The sequence below is a fragment of the Protopterus annectens genome, chromosome 6.part0 (genome assembly GCF_019279795.1).
Source record: "Protopterus annectens isolate FY-2018-M chromosome 6.part0, PAN1.0, whole genome shotgun sequence".
Classification (NCBI taxonomy): domain Eukaryota; kingdom Metazoa; phylum Chordata; order Ceratodontiformes; family Protopteridae; genus Protopterus; species Protopterus annectens.
Genome location: NC_056737.1, coordinates 1,287,049,063 through 1,287,067,933, shown reverse-complemented (window position 1 = coordinate 1,287,067,933; position 18,871 = coordinate 1,287,049,063).

Sequence of the window (18,871 nt, the reverse complement as noted above, 5' to 3'; positions counted from 1 at the left end):
CCTTGTGTTCCTCAACTCTGACACACATGAGCATTAAGTATTGAAGCTTATTTCATACTTTGTCCTGTATTATGAACAGCTTTACCTATGGTGTAAAGGTCACCTATGGGCCTAATAGCTTGAGCTCAATGTTTTTCATTCCTTCACACAATGCTTTTTGTTCAAGTAAGACACACCTCAGCCATTTTTTTCAAAATATTTTTTATTGACTTTTAAAGGATCGAAATTGTACAAAACAAAAAAGACAAAAAAGGAACTATTTACATAAGTCCCAACAAATTTAGGAAAGTGAACAAAGCCATTAATATTTTTCTAATCAGTCACTTAGTCTTTGTGAGTATTTACTTTTATATTTGTTTTCATTTCTAAGGTTAACAGTTCTTTCTTACATACATCTTTAGCTAAGAAAATGAAATCAGCAAAAAGTAAAAGCAGTTTTACATTTTCAATTTTTAGTAACCACATTTCTCACTAAAATAGACCAAAGGAGAGGCACCTGTGTTCTGGGAACAGCATCAGATATTGGGGCATTAAACAGAATTAGTGAGCTGGATATAATACATTTATCCAACCTCAAAGCTTGAGAGAAATCTTTGTTCATTCCAGAAAGGCAAAACCATTTTGTATTCTAATATATGGATCCAATCTGTACTGAGTCACAATTACTCCAGCATAAAATTTTTCCAGTTTTATAAATGAATTCCATTTTGCTAGGAGTTAAAATGTTTCTATGAAGAAATTTCCAACTATAAATCTTCCAATAAAGAGAGAGTGTATTTTTTTCAACTAGATTTTAGAATCAATTTTTTATCTTTAATATAAAAATCACTTCCATTTATATTTGAAGAATAATTCCAAAAAGAAGCATTTGTGATTGTAAATTCTACCGTTAAGATCTTGTGTATTATTGACAAATAGGATTTATTATGATATAGACTAATATTAATATTAAACAAGAATTCTGAGATTTTAGGAATATTTTTCATCAGGATTTTCATTTCATCATTTACATATTTATTGCAACTTTGAATATTTAGCCAAGTAATTTTTCTAAAGAGTATTTTGAAAAAAGAAAGTCAGTCGTGTATAATTTGTTTCCATTTAAGAATTGGTGCCAGAGTAATAAATTTGTTTCCTTAAACTCTAACATTTTAGTTGTATTAAATGTCTCCACACAATCACTAGTATTGGCTATAGGGAATAATAGGAAAAGTAAGTTTTTAACTATACAACTAGTATTTATAATGGTCTTAAAGGTGCATATAATATAATCTACAAATGGGATAGTTATTAGAATTTTCATATCATTTGTACAATAATGTTTTAAAATCTGGTAGAATCTATTAATTCCAAATAAAATATGAGGGACTAAATTGTGTTCATTATTTTGAATTAATCTTTTATGTATAGATTTCTAAGTACATTTATAAGAAGAGTTTAACCATAATGATACTATGTTTAAAATTGTAGATTTTTCATAAAGCTCAGTTGCCTATCAAAAGATATTTTTGATTTATTAGGAAACCGTAAAAATTTAATAATAATTGAATTTAACTTGGTGAAGAACTGCATATAGAATAACCTGTTTAGTAGAATGATCATTTTTTATCAGAGTAAATCCAAGAAACAAGTGCCAGGGAACGTTGATACACGGTTCAGATAGTTTATTCCACAGAAGTTAAAAATCACAAAGAGTGTTCAGACCAGCAGTGTACTGTGTTAACGCTCTTAACATCAACACTTCAAATATGCATTTTTGTCCTCACACATAGGACTTCATCAGACAATATGCTTCAATTCAAACACCTCTGTTTTGGGACGGACTAGAGAGCGTTCCAAGATTGCGGATTTCCCACGGGTAAAACAAGCCTCCATTGCCTCCAAGTTTCAACAAATGCGAGAAATATGTATAAAAATAATATTGACCACCATTACAATTTCAACAGCGATCCGTTCCCAAAGCGCACGCTTTGGGAACGGATCGTTGCTTGAAAATTGTAATGGTGGTCAATATTATTTTTATACATATTTCTCGCATTTGTTGAAACTTGGAGGCAATGGAGGCTCGTTTTACCCGTGGGAAATCCGCAATCTTGGAACGCTCTCTAGTCTGTCCCAAAACAGAGGTGTTTGAATTGAAGCATATTGTCTGATGAAGTCCTATGTGTGAGGACGAAAACGCATATTTGAAGTGTTGATGTTAAGAGCGTTAACACAGTACACTGCTGGTCTGAACACTCTTTGTGATTTTTAACTTCTGTGGAATAAACTATCTGAACCGTGCATCAACATTCCCTGGCACTTGTTTCTTGGATTTGCAGTTTTTGAAGTGCTACTACACTTTTTTATCAGAGTAAGTCAATCTTCCATTATAAAAAATGATTTGTTCCAACTTTCTGTTTATTTACTATATTAATTAAATTGTTATAGTTAATTTGATATGATTCTTTTACTGAAGACATAACTCCAAGATAATCAATTTGTGTGTTATCCCAATTAAATGTAAAGCACTTTAAATAATTAGTAATTGCTTTATTTATTAGTAATGTTTTTGTTGTGGTATTTTTAAATTTCAGACCTGAGGCCTTTTCAAAATAGTTTATAGATGCAATTATTTGCTGTAGCGACATTTCATATCACCAGTGGTTATTAAAATATCATCTGCAAATAACTGCATTTTGCAACTTCATAGGTTCATAGGTTCATAGGTTCATACTAGGCTATCTGCCCAAGGGCATTTATAAGCCTAGCCCATAGTTATGTGGCTTTCGCCACCCCTTTAGTTTGAATAAAAACTATGCCTATCATTTTGCTGTGCCTCTGTCAAGCAGTGACGCTGAAGTAATCCCTGGGGTATATCTGCAATCTCCCATCCATTGGTCAAGATTCCTCTTGAACAAGACCAGAGAGGTGCTCTGCCTCACATGTACCGGGATTTTGTTCCACAGCATAGGGAGTCTCTGGGTGATGAATCTGTCCCTCCAGCACGTTCTATTTATAACCGTGTCAAGGTTTAAGTCTCCCGCCCTTGTGGTTCTGAGGGAAATAATTCAATCAAGAAACCTTTAATCTTATAATTAGATCTAATATAACTTGCAAAGAAGTTAATAAAAAGGAGCCAATTTTTACAAATGAACAACAATTATCATGCAGATTTGGAATAATATCTGTAAATGTTTGTCTTTTCGGCTTTTCCCGGTTAGGGGTCGCCACAGTGGAACTCCGGTCCGCTAATGATTGGCAGTCACTTTTTATGGTGCCGAGTTGCCAGCCTGATGCCCAACCTTCAGCGAAGGCACGCCCATTCACGCATTTCTTTCAGAGGCCACTCAACCACAGGGAGGACATGTAGACTCCACACAGCAGGCACTCCAGCCGAGAATCGAACAGGGGAACCTCTTGCTATGAGGTAACAATGCTACTGCTGTACCACAGCAGATATTGTAAATATTTCAGAAAAATTGTATTCTCCAAGTACTTTAAACAAATAAGGTCAGCTAATAGAAAAATAAGCTCTGGTTAAATTCAAACTTATTATTGTCAATTCTTTCTTAGTTTTATTAGCTAAATTGACTAAGGTATTTAATCTAATTATATTGTCATGTACTTTCCTAGTTAAAACAAAACCCATCTGGTCTTCATTTATTAATTTTGATAGAATTTGTTTTAACCTTTTGGCAAGAATGGACATAAATAATTTGTAATCAGCATTAAGCAAAGATGTAGGTGTATAAGAAGAACAGATTGTATAGTCTTTATCTTTTTTATGAACAGGAGAAGCAAGGGTATAATGCCAAGGGGATTAATTAGAGACGTTTTAACCATTTCAAGTACTTTCAGTAAGAAACTTACTATATTATCAGGCATTAATTTATGTAATTCTGGGATTAACCCATCAAGTATTGGTGCCTTATTTGTTTTAATATTATTGATTTCATCTTTTAGTTCCTTCAATGGAAGAGATTTATCAATATTGTTTTTTTTTTTTGTTCTTTGGTTAATTTTATGTATGTTATTTTAAAAGTTATGTATGGTATTAATATTTTTTAAAGTTATTTTGTTGTTAATCTTATCTTAATGACATCAAAAACATTCTAATATAGATTTTAGGTCAGTTACTTTAACTCCCCCCTTGTTTAAATTTTGTTTCTCTGATATAATTTGTATTAACTTTTATTTTTTTAGATCTGATGGCTAATTTATGTAGACTTTTAGGATTAATTGAGTATAAACAGCATTTCCATTTTTACAACTGTATTGAAATTATATGATGTAAAGTGTCTAGATGTTTTTGATTTAATATTTTTAATTCTGAATTTATAGTCTTATCATTGGGTATCATATTTAGTTTTAATTTATCTATTTTGCATTGTAAAGTCTTCAATTCTTTATCCCATTCCCTCCTTTTGTATAAATACAATTTTTTTATTCTCCTATATAAATATGCTTCTGATGTATCCCACTGAATAATTTCTGATGCTTCACCATTGTTAATTTCCATAAACTGATTTAATTCTTTTATGAACCAATCTTTAAAGTCTTTTAATTGTGTTATATAAGCTGGAATCCATTGATTATAGATTAAAATATTAAATTTTAAGGTGATAATGAATTTTATAGCATTGTGATTGGATAAGGGGCAAGATGTTATTAGTATTTCAGTTTTACAATATAAACCCTTTGACATGAAAACTTTGTAAATGTTAGGGTACCAAATCTAAATGAATAATGTGTATAATATGATGAACTAGTAGATTTCAATTTATATAATTCATGCATATTCAAATCATTAATTTTTTAAAAATGTTTTGCTGCTGACATTAATTTTGGAGCTTCTCTATTAGTAGAATTTCTATCAGATAATAAACAATTAAAATGTCATGCAGTTATTAATTCAGCTTTATCATATAACTAATGATATCGAGCAATTTCTTAATTTTCTCTCCAGTTCCAACAATCCAATATGTATTTACTAATGTATAAAATTATTTCCTAATTTCAACTACTATCAACACCAGCATACCATCTTTATCAGAGTATTTATGTATGATTTTAGGTTTAGGTAATGCATTTTTCCAAATAATCAGCATGTCATTCCTTTTTAATTTGAAATAAACTTGCTAATATAGTGTAATCCTTAAATAATACTTTATCTATATCTTTATTATATGTGTTTCTTGTAGAAAGATTATATGAGCTTTGTGTAAATTTAAATATTTATTCAAACTGCTTCTTTTAAAGGACTATTAATACTATTAATATTTAGTGAAAGACAATTATACATAAACATGTAAGAAAGAGAAAAAAATATAAATCTAGAGGTTAATGACTTGTCACAAGGAAAAGAATCCCAATTACTTTGAAACATTGATGTGGACAAAAAAGGTAAGATTAATATTAAACATTCAAGTTTAATCATATTTGAACTATGTCATGGAATTAAGCATTACTGGTTGCAGGAATAAACCATCCACAAACCAATCCATATCAATGCAATGAGAAAAAGAGACCCAGTATATGTACTTCCTAAAAGAAATTGCAGTTTGTGAATAATAAATATATGCACACTCATAGATAGCTATGTATCACCACAATTCAATGAGCAAATACATTTTAAACTGCATTATGACCATAGTAGCTTAAACAAATATATACAAATAGGAGAAAACCATATGAACCAAGTTTTTGCACATCAGAGCCATGATCTACTATCTTTTCACTGTATAAATAATATAAAAATTGTTGTAACTTCAAAAATATGTAAATTAATCAAGAGCCACCTTCAACAATATAGAATATAATCAACCATTTTATATTGCTATTTGGTTATTACTGTCTTATCTAGATTTCTATCTGATTTCATGATTCTCCTGCCACCCATTGTAATATAATAGGAAATATACCAATGTCAACTGTAGAAGATTGTGTGGTATAAAATAAATGTAAATTATTCAACAAAAGCAGCCAGCACTCTAGTTACCCACTAGTGAATGATTATTTAATAAAACATAATTCCTTAAACACAAAAGCACAAGATAAAACTCCAAACGCCACTAGGGTGAAGACATCATACTGGTTTCAGCTTATAGCCTTTATCAGTGCTAACTTAATTGTGCTAACTAAAACGCTGCCTTTAAACAAAAGCAGCTCAAATTTTATTGGTTCATTATAACAATTCATTTAAACAGGTGGAAGCAAAGCTCCTAATTTTACTATCCACATACGTTCTTTAAAGTTTAGAAGTGGATGTAAACCCTCATGTGGTCTTGTATTTTTATAGAGTCTTATCTATAATAATAAATGTTTATCTGGCCATGGGGTGTTTAATGCTGTATTTGTATAAGGCATTACTGCCTCTCCCACATTTGATATCACTTAAATGTTCTGATATTCCTAGTTTGAATGGGCATCCATGGGATAGTTAAATTAGGAGCTTTGTTTAAAGGCAGCATTTTACTTAGCACAATTAAGTTAGCACCGATGAAGGCTGTAAACTGAAACTGGTATGCTGTCTTAACCCTAGTGGTCTTTGAAGTTTTATCTTGTGCTTTTGTGTTTATGGAATTATGTCTTATTAAATAGCCATTCACTAGTGGCTAAATGGAGTGCTGGCTGCATTTGTTGTAGAATTGACTTTTTTGAGCCTTGCACCATACTGTACTCAGGGTTTCGTACATTATAAAATAAATGTATCCATATATTACATTCTGTCTACTCCATATAAAGTATTTCTATAATACCAAGGTGTGTTTTTAAATTAAAAGTATACATAACATTAATAATAGTGATTCTAATTTATGCAAGTATACATAAGTAATATGTTTGTATACTGGTATATTATATCAGTATTCAATGGCATGCATTTTTATAAATAATAATTAGAATAACAAAATTTATATTACATTATTTAATCAATGATGTCAGGGTGAAAGGTAACTTTAAGTGAAGCCATGATACAGCTAGGGGCACCAAGGGCCACATCAGAAGAACAAAACTCCCCCCAAAAGGGTCTCAAGACAACCCCAAGCCCATAGGCCACAGGGACACTCATCAAAACATGACCAACCATTAAATTCCAAAAGCATGAAAGCAAATATAAGATGCATAGGTCCAGATTTCACGTTTTACAAAGAAAGTGTTGTACTAGTTCCATGTTTCTCATTTCAGGTTTTTCTTGTATACAACTAGTCAGGTGACAGAATTCCACATTTTTATTTATTTAATTTAACATTTTTTTGACCAGGAAAGTTCGACTAGGTTCCACAGAGCCTGTTTTCAGTGGAGGCCCGGAGAGAAATGCTCCAGATGCATGTCTTTGGAATGTGGGAGGAAACCAGAGTACCCGGAGGAAACCCACGCGAACACAGGGAGAACATGCAAACTCCACACAGAAGGCACCCCAGCCGAGAATCGAACTGGAGAACCTCTTGCTGTGAGGCGACAACGTTAACCACTGCACCGCCCTAGAACATATTATTCAATCTCATCTCCATCACTGCTAGAAACTCTGGACCAATTTGTTATTAATGAAGTTAGAAGACTCAACTTTGCTTCTACTAAATTCCTTAGATATATTTCAACAAATGTCCCTATGGCCCACAAACCCAGAATCACCCCAAGGACCCCCCCAAGGGAAGCTCATACAGCCAACACAGACCCCAGCACCACCTTCATACAAGAAACACACTATTTTCCTTCCTCCTTAGTTCCTTTTCCCTTCTGTCTCTCCCCTTCTTTTCTCCAACTCTTTCTTCAATGTATCTAGATAAGTGTTTTGATCTAAGGTCTAAAAATAAGGTTGATTATATTATAGAGCAGAGATGAACTCAGATCTTATTTCTCAAATGAGGTATGCTTCAGCTTAAATCAATAAAGAATATGTCAAAGAACAGTATTATTACATTTTATAAATATAATGTATTTTTCTTGTTTAAAAAGCATATGTCAAAGTAATAGCTATGACCATATCTATTTGCATGGTTAAAAGATCTTAATTATTAATCTCCTACTGCTATATTCTATGTAACTACCAAAGAAGCAACCTAGCCAAAGAAATCTAGGGAGAAGTATATATGAAGTTACTAAAACTAAAATTTTGTTCATTTATTTAAACATGCACATTTCATGTTAAAAAGAAACCACCTTTACTATAACTGTATATTGCCATGCAATGACAATGAATGCAGTAGTATATATAGGCTTTGACTTGCACACTATTACATGTGATCGTTCCCATGACAAAGAAAAGAAAGGACATGGTAGCTGAAGCATGTGCATATAGCAAAGAACTTCATTTTCAGCTTTTGTCTACTTATATATCTTAGAAACTGATAATTAATATTGCTCAATTAATAAAGGGAAATTACGTGACTAAAATTGCTTAAACATTAAGGTAATAACATTTATCTATAGAAGTGTCAGAAGCAGATTATATGATCATTATATCATTAAAGAAGCATCTCTATTACACATAACTTATGCAATCTATTGTTTTCCAAATAATTTTTAATATACATTTTGAATAACCTTGTAAATAAGAAACATATATCAGACATGTATTTAATGATGAAATTGTTCTAATTTTTCCTGTGTCTGTTTCAAGATATTGTATAGAATACATTTTTAATAAACGTGAGATAACACACAGTATTTATTAACAGTGTAGAAGGACTTTTCAGTTGCTAGTCATCTATTAGCCCATATCCTAGATTCATTCCTCAATCCTCTTCCTGTTTAAGTCAGATCACAGTTCGAGTTGATGTATTACATGCACACACCATGTTCAAAAGGCATGTGCGAACTATATTAGCTGACAAGTAGCCTCAGCTAGGGAAAAAATTATTTTATTCACAGAAGTTTAAGGTTAAAACAGGAAAGTAACAGATGAAGGGCTTAGAAAGATTGTCTTCTTTAAAAAAAAAAAAAAAAAAGCTTCCAACCACCTTGTCTATGTAAGACAGTAATAGGCATAAAATGTTAAGTCTGATAATTTATTCAGCAAACTAATATAAGAAAGTCTTATCAGCTCCAGAGCCCTTCATACATCCTTGCAATCAACAGCAAAACCACAAGATGAATTACAGAGAAGCCCACAATGTACAAGCCCAGAATAAAACTTTAGAAGTACAAGTTCTGACAATAAAGCACAGCAGTAATTATATCACCAAAACTAAGAAGAACCACTGCAACTATATTTCTGTAAATGTTTCCTTTTCTTTTCATTCAAGGAAATACAAGTGTCAAAAACTTTAAACCGAAAACATATATATCCTGATACTGACTTTACATGTGGCTCTATATACAATTTCCTAAGTAGTAAAAGTATTTAAAACAATAATAAAAATGTCCCCTTTTTTCTTAAATAATAAGCATATGAACAATTAGTGCATCGTCCAGGCAGGAAATAAATAGTAAGTGATAAACATTTACCATACAGTTTGACTACAAGGATGCAGTTTAAGGTTGATAATAAGGAACCACCAGGTTAGTTAAATAAATGATACATTACTTTTCTTTCATTTTTTTTTTTACTTTTTTATATGAGTCCAACCATTTTAGTTGCATGTATTTTTAAACTAGTATTTGACAAATCCATGTTTTAAAATTTATCAAATAATTTGTTTTTCTTTGTGTATTCTAATGCTTCTTCCAATGTATTAAATAATGTCTGACTATCTGGAAGAAAAATCCTAATTTTGGCAGGGAAGACCAGCTGGGCTTTTATATCAATTTCTTCAAGCTTTTGATAAATGGAACAGCTTCTTTACTTTGTCATAACTAAAGAAGTATTATTATTGTCAAATCTGATGACACTGTATTTTAGTTTAGTTAGAGAGTTAACTGAGGCTGACTTCAATATTAAGTCTTTATCTTGACTAGACAGGAAATTAAGAATTATGGATCTGGATATAGGTGGGTTCTTTTTTTAAAGAAAATGTTGAAAGGGACCTATGAGCTCTCTCAGTACCAAAGGAGAGAGCTTCTGGCACGTTAAGAGCATTAAGAAGCCAATTGTTTAAAAAATGTATCATATTGTCCCCTTCTTTCTCTGGAATTCCATACATTCTGATATTTCTTCAAGATTTGCTCTCAAGATCTTCTATTGTTTTCCAGCAACAAAAGTATTTTGTTTTAAGAGAAACTCTGCATGACTTTCATTTTCTGTCAGTCTTCTATGTAAATCACTCACTGCTTCTTCAATTGACGAGATCTGTGTAGATTGTTTTAAGACTTCATTTAACATAGCCATTTGTTTTTCCCAGTCTTCTTTTATGTCGTCCACTTTTTGGTTTCCAGTTTATCCAGCTTAATAGAAAGTTCTTGAATACTCCCTACCATGCTTTGTAGTTCCTTTTTTATGGAGTTTTCTTGTAGGTTCACATTTGAGTGGCTCATATTGCATTTATAATCAGAAATTTCACAAACAGGAAAAATTCAAAAACATGCCTTCAAACTCAGTGCTTTCAAAGAATTATAGTTAGTTAATAAGAAGTAGATTTTGTAAAAAAAATATGTATGAATTAATATAATGAAATCCTGTCAGAATAAATACTAAGCAGAGCAAAAGCTTTGTGCTTCTAGTTAGCCACCATCTTGGCCACACCCCATCTGCTCAGTCATTAGTTGATGTGTAATAAGCATAATCTCCAAAGTGTAAACCGCCTTAAATAATTGAATCACTCAGTATAGACTGATGTAAATTATTGCCTTTAGTATGCGTTAGATATTGTTAGACCCTGCGCAGTTTAGACCAGTGCACTCTTGTTTACATTTTTACTATAGCAGCTTCATGGTAATTTCTGATTGTATTTTCTACATTTCCATGCTGTATTTGATTGTTTAATATGCTCCAATATATTTTATTTTAGTATCATTTTGCTTTGGTCATGTCTGAAAATGTTTTTTGAGAATCAAGAACCATTTCTAATAAGAGTGAAAATGTGAATAAACATTAACAGCAAGAGGAAATCCCTAAAAGCAAAGCTTAGAAATAAAAGTAGTAATTAACTGAAAAATAAGTGTGGTTTAGAGAGCATTGTTATCATTCAAAGGTGATCACAAAAATTTGCTGCAACCTAACGTTTAGTTGCTTATGAAAGTCAAGATTTTAATTTGAAATATTATATCTCCAGATGACATACAGAATGTTGCAACTAAATAATTCTAAAAAATATCAGTCAAAAATATTACTGTACAAAAGAGACTAAAAAAATGAAAAATAATTGTTTGCCCTGCACTTGCATGAATCCATTCTGATAGCGCCCTTACCTTTGACCTCTAAATATACCTGCCTGTGTAAGTGCACATACTCAGAAAAAAAGGTAAAAATGTGTGAGCAGACATAAAGCTCGCATTTTTCTTCCATATATCTAGTGAACTCTCAACAAAGCAATGCATCTCTGAGAATGGAGTTGTATGTGCAGAGCTCTCAACATTAAATGTGATCACAGTACTTGATAAGTATACTTTGTTGTCTTATTGCTTGCTGTGGTTGAGTTCAGCATCACTGTTCAATTAATAAAGGTATGTAAAAAAAATATATAAAATTTCAAGCTTATAATATTTCACGATAATGACAACAATGCAGGATCCACTGTAGTGCTCCTGGTAAGAGAAACGTATTGGTGGTACTGAGAGATTCAGTTGTGCTAAAATAAACTTTGCCTTACCTCTCTGCTTTTATGACCTTCTGTATATAAAACCTTATATAATTATAACTGCAATTTGGACTGAAAAACAGAGTTTGTGCTACTGCTTTTTTTCATCAGTAGCTGATATATTCAACCAAGCATTAAGAAATGCCTTACTTAACATGTTATAGGATTTAATGATTTTTTTTTTCTTGGATACCATCTGCTTTGGGAGGGAGGCGGTGTTAGTTGTCATTGTGTCAGAGTCCACTGTTATGTTGCACAGAAAGACTCATTTAAGAAATATTACTCAGGATGACACATCATGGAATGGAAATGAGGCTTAATGTGGGGGGGGGGGGTCTTTAACACCTAACACATTTCAGACAGGGGATGTCATACAAATATTGTAGCATGGGAATATGCCATTTAATATTTGTTGTTGAGTATGACAATATGAAATCAAAACGATTGTAAAACAATTTCTGAACTATCATAATTAGAAATAACTTCAAAAAGCTGTAGGCTGGCTAAATCATGATCATTCAAAAGTTAAGAAATTTCACATGAGGGTTTCAGCTTCACTTTGTTGCTGAATAATCGTTATTGAATTTTCCTGAAAAATGTCATGCCTGCATATTAGGAACATGTAGAGAAAATGTACAACTTTAGTAATAAAACACGGTTTTGTAGCATTTCTTTCTGTAGATTGCACATGCTGCTAACTAGAACTGGCCAATCAGATCTGGTTTGACCTGCACCTTCATAAGCTGCAGTTAACTTTGCTGAATTTGTTAGGGCTGTCATAAAATGGAAACTTAAAATTGCCTTTAAAAGCAGCTAACTAGGTGAATCAGAAGGTAAAAGTAAGTAAAATGTAAATACAAAATGCCCTTTTTGCAGTAAAAATGCCCATCTGTGTTTAATAAAAATCTATAGCATTTCAAGCGCTTGTAAATCAATGAAACCACTTGGGATAACAACCCGTTTGGATATGTAAACTTAAGGAAATGATGTGAAGAATTTTAAATTTGATCTAATAATTTATATTTTTATCATCAGATTGTTTTTTACATTTCTCAGTACATTGTGAAATATATATTGCTGTTTGGGGCAACAGTTTTGCATATAGAATTGTTAATTTTAAAGCATTCTTTTATAATGTTAACATGTCATATAGAAATTATAGATGTTCTAATCCACATTTCAGCACCGATATTATCCTATTTCTTTGTTTATTCCATTTCCCCAGTTGATCACCACAAATTAATAGATGCAGTTCATCTACATTGTTGTGTAAAGACATGCCTTTGGCTTATGTAGAAATGTATTACTGTTATGAGGCCCACTAGTTATTTGTAGCAATGTGTCATATAATATTCACCTTTGTTTCATGTTCATATGCTTTCCTGCTGAACCATTTTATCTGTCATTACTTAATTCCTTACTTATCCACAAGAAAGCAGCATAGACCTCTGGGGTATTCATTCCTTCTTTTGGTGAAACAATCAAAATTTGTCAACAGTTGCATGTTTCTGGCGAGAACTTGCTGTGAGAGTCATAGTTCCTGTTACTGTTAACCACAGTTTATTAACCTTGAATGTTGAAGAAAAGTAATATAATAATGTGATGTGCATGAGCTATAGTCAACATCAGTAGTATGTAAACACTGTATTCTCCCATGAACAGCTGTTGCATCGACAGAAGTACGAGTACATTGTAAATATATTAAGGTGGAAGTCCATAGTGAATAAAGCTAGGTGTTGTAATGTGATGTAGGGCATATAACTAAATGTCCCTCACATACACTTATACTGCATAATATTTGCAGAATGTACTATTGAGACATTGACAGAGTCAGTCTGTAGTGCAGAAATCCTCACACCTTGTGTACATAGTCAACTGCCGACACGTATAACAAAAGCTCCTGCTAGGCAGTAACAATCATGACAGACGGCAGTGAAGGTGTAAAAATGTGGTAGACAAGTCCTGAACCAGATGGTGTTGTGTTAAGAAGTCATTCATCCTTTGTGATCACAGTTGCACTCCCATACTTAAAGGCATTTCCAATGACTACATTGCTCCTGTATTGCTGAACATTGATTTTGTAAATGACATGCAGATGTTGACAAAGATTTGCTGATATAAGAGTCATGTATTATTATCCCTGGGGATAAACATCCTGCAGACATTACAATTGGGCAACAAGTTCTAAGCATGGTTAACAGCAACATTAGCATAGGAGCTGTCCACTGCACCGTAGACTATCAGCATATCAACTAAGTAGATGCCTTCATCCCTGGACACAACAGACATCAGCCTGCCTGCCAAACTGTCTGCTACCTTTATAGTTGTGTGCAAAGCCAGAGGGAAAAGGATATGGTTGTAACTGATGACTGCATCTATACACTTGAGAAGGAGAAGAATGGTAATTGATATTGGTAATTCAGGGTGAAACTCAAAGAAATGCAAGGATAGATTTACAACTGCAATACATGCAACTTGCCACCACCATGTGCCTGATTCTAGATTCCCTATACAGTGTAATAACCTTCAGGATCTGAAGCAATGTGCAGCTATGTACCATAACAATCCCTGCAAAGGTGTGGCTAACTTTATGCAGGGTGCATCATCTAATGTAAGCTGGGTGCTTTCCTCATATAAAGCTATGGCACAGATCAATCGCATGCCCAGGAAGAAGATGTTAGCTTCGTGTTATCAGAATCTTGTATGGCAGAGTCCATTACTGTGGAAACTGCAGGTGCGGTTACTCATTATTAAACAACATACTGATGACTTCACAGGGATAACAATGGTTGTCATAACAACAGGCAGTAATGTGCAGGGCATGTCTCAGAGCAACATGTTCACATATCTCCTGAACAAAGAGAAGCCATGTTGCCTTCCACCATCTAAAAATAACAATGCATACAGATGACAAGATCATTTACAAAGTCTTTCTCTTACCACCATTAAGAAACAGCCAGAGTAAGACCTGTTCTCCCTATGCAATTGGACTCTTATAGCCTAACCTTCAACATTAAAAAGAACTAAGGATCTGTTATTTGCTATTCCACAAAAATTCTCCAGATATCGACCTCCCTGAGCCATATGTCACAGGTAGAATTACACACTGGAAATGTATGCTGCTACAGATACCTTGGCATCTGGTTAGACCCCACGATTAACTTCCAGCAACAGACACAGATCACTAAATCTAAAACTTCTCTTCTGGTTTAGAAAAATGTCCTACTTCCTAAGACTCTCTGTCATAACTCTCAGCTGTCCAGATTTTCACAGAATGTCCAGATTTTTGGCTCATATTTTTGGTCAGTTCCTCATAAAATTTGTGGTTTTCTGGCAAATCATTGGGATCATCTGTGGATTAAAGTCACTAAATAATGACATACATTTCAGTTTCAGACTTCAAATCCTTCAGAAAAATGTATGTTAAAACAAACTATGTTACTCTGGCACTTTCTAAGTTTATAAGAGGTATATTTAAAAAAAGATCCCTATTTTTGGGTCTTTGTCCCCCCATTTTGTCAGGCTTTGTCCAAATTTCTTGCACTAAGAGGTTGAGAGGTACCCTCTCTGTTAGGGCAGCAGTGGAGAAAAGAAGATTACTGCCCCAACTGGAACATCAGCTCCCCTCTCACCTCAACTGCTTCTCAAAAAAAAAAACTACCATAAATCTCATCTCAAATCACATCAGTAGATTGATTTCCCTTTCTCTACACCATGGACTTAATGGCGTCTCATGTCCCAGAGAACTACCATCCTGATAAGCACTCTTATTCATGCTCATTTATGAACAAAGCTTCCTGTTATCCTCACAAAGGATTCCTGGGAGATCCTTGCCATCAATATAACCATAAGTTTGTGTCCAACTCCACCCCCAAATCAAAACTCCATTTACCAACCTATAATATACCAAGCACACATTGCCCCTGCTTGGTCCAAAGTAAGGGAAACCATTCCAGTTGAGACAAATTCCAACCAGAGGCTTCCAAAAAGAATCAAAAATTTTTCTTTTCAAATGGCTTGCAAATGCTTCTGGAATAACTCCATCATATAATTTTCCACTATCATAACTTTAGCTCTGCTTGTATCAGATTATGGTTATTCCTACTCCCCTTCATCCTTCTGTGCTTCATTAATTGCCCTCTCTCCTTTCTGCATCTTGAAAGTGCTCATCCTCTGGCTTTCACTGCAACTCCAGTCCTCTCTGTATACCAATGCTAATGTTGCTGGTAACGGGGCTTATTACTCATTAGCCATTTAAAATGAGTGCCCTGCATGCACAAAACACTTGTATTCAGCTGACAGTTAGTACCCTGAAAGCAGGTTGTATTCTTACAATATAGTCATAAAATATTTTTTCATTGCAAGTAGATAATAATCATTGTAAACTATAATGACATTCTATTCTTGTCAGATGTATAATTTTGTTTTGCCTTGTCTTTGTCAGTAGTAAACCTTGATTTCACTTTATATTGCTTGTAAACCCAAAGCTGAGTCTGAAACTAATCTATTGAGATCAACACTCTATCATGGTCCACAAATGTGTAAATAAATATAAAGAACTGTGGATTGTGAGTAGTACAAATTTTAGCTAAGGGTAGACCTTGCAAGTAATTGTAATCCATCCATGTTTTGACAGAAATAACTGGTCACTACATAATGGCTTCTAAATCATACAGAACATATGATTTCATGTGACACCTTGTGTTTGACATATGATTTCATGGGGTACCTTGTATTTGACATATGATTTCATGTGGCACCTTGTATTTGACATATGATTTCATGCAGTACCTTGTGTTTGACATATGATTTCATGTGGCACCTTGTGTTTGACATATGATTTCATGTGGCACCTTGTGTTTGAAATCATGGAGAAGTGTGGCTGCTGCCATAGGATGCCTCAGTACATCCTGCCTGAGTTTGTTGCTATAAAAAGCATGAGGCATAGGATTGCTGGGCAAAAACCAACAGTATATTTCATTATTGCCAGAACCCATAATTCATGATAACTAATTACCCTATGAATCTCTTATATTGTGATTTATTTTTACATTAAGTGTAAAAGCAGTCTCTGGAACTGCTGTCTCCTGTACTAAATGATCACTGGCACTAATATAACATGCAGGGAGGTCTTTTAGTTTTATGACCAGTCAGAACCTGGTCTTCTAAAGTTTCAGGCTCTCACACACAAATACTCGCACACACTGTCTATCTCCGAGGTTGTGTTGTCACACTAAGTATCTGAGCAGCATGCTTTCTTTCCATTCTGTCATCTTTCAAGTTATATTTTTTTAGCCAATAAGAAAGAAATCATGTAGTTCCTTTTCCATGCACAAGTAGGTATTTTACCATGTTATCTAACATTAGTAACTCAATAACTCCTTATGAAGGACTTTTGCTAGCCTAAAGGCTCTATTAATTGCAGAACATTGGTTCAATAAAAAGTTACATCATGTCTGTGTGCCAGTGTCCGTTTTCTTTTACTGGACCAACATGACCTTTTTAAATTTTTTCTGCTTAATGTTAGGAAATTCCTACAAGACATTTCAACTGACACAAAAATAAGACATCAAAGTACCTTTCCAACCATAAATTGTTTAATAAATGCATAGTAGCTGTTGTTTCAGATACTTGCCCTTCAGAGAGATATAAAAGTAGGCTCACAACAATAATCATTTCTGTTACTTAAAGCAGTAATACTTGGTATAAGGTTTACATTAGGAATGCTAATAACAGAGGGATTTTGATATGATTTTTTTGACCCATGAGTATCAACAAATCATTTATTTTTTTAACTTGTAAAAGCACTTACTGTGCCTGTATTGTTTGTGTTTTTTAATGTGCATGTGTTTTAATTGAAAAGAAAGTGGTGGTCATTTTAACCAAGATGTACAGCTTATTGTTAAATACATCTCTGTTTCTGTTCTTATAACTTGGCTGCCTTTGTTGTTTCAGAACACTTCTTCACTTTTCTTTAATTTTTTTTTTACCTTTGTTTGATAAGAAGTGAAGCACAACACTAAAAGTCTTTTGACAGGGACATTGGAAGGTTGGAGTGTGGAGACTGGCTAGGTCGCCATGGAAGGTATCCATCATTGTACACCACCAGAAATCCATTCAAGGCTGTACCCCTAACATTGGAGTGATTGTAGGCAGATGTATTTGGCAAACTGTGTTATATCTGTGCACAACATGAAGATATGGGCACATCATAGGCTTATGCAAGGCCGTTTTAATTTACTGGAATGTTAGTTTCTGAGGCAGGAAGTACATAGTATAATAAGTTGATGTTGGAAGAACCAGTATTTGGAAGCTTATGTAAGGGATGCAGTTGCTGGGTTACCATCATTGAGCTTTCAGCATTGGTGGTACTGATGGAGTGCCACCATTCCAGTAAAAACTTGTTATAGGTCATTTGTCTGGTGGTTTGACATCAGGATGTCTTTTTGTCAGAGTTCTGCAGACAAATGTTGCTGGTGTGCTGGCACTGAACTCCTGTACATCAGAGTAAAAACTTATTGCGAGTCTAGTGTTCAGTGATTCAGTACAAGTCCACAAGATGGTCAAGCCCTAAACAAAGGAAGGTTATCATCTGTGGTCAGTATTTGCTTGCCACAGGCCAATTTCAGTAGCATAAAAGTATAAAGCCCTGACTCTGACAAGTGAATGTGAGACAAATTAGTGACTAAGGTGCTTGATAGACCTGGCAGGGGAGGGATGGGTGATCCCATCTTGAGAGGGCTATCAAATTGTACAGTCCCTAAGAGGAGGGTTGGAGCTGCAGGAGGTTGTCCCAGAGATGAGTGTTAATCCACTGAGTTGCTTCTGCAGTAGCTTTCATTATGAGTACATAGAAGAAGGCTCATGCATGGAGGATATTGTGGTCCACAAAGTGACGAAAGGTCGTACATCCCTTACCCAGAGGAGGGGTTAGGCTTAGTTAATGCATCCTGACTGCCAGGATGCCAATGAGGGCATAAATCACTAATGAGGCTAAGTGTAGGTTAACTTCCCCTGCCCAGATCTTACTCTCACTAGGGAATACCCAGGATGGGAGAATGAATAGGCATGACTGTCAGGTGGAGGTGCAAATGGTTGCTACAGGGACACTTAACCTAATTTTTGTACCTGGAATAACAAGGTGGCAAAATTAAGGACTGATTAGATGAAGTAAGACTAACTCTAGGAAACATGATAAACCTTTCCTTCAGAGG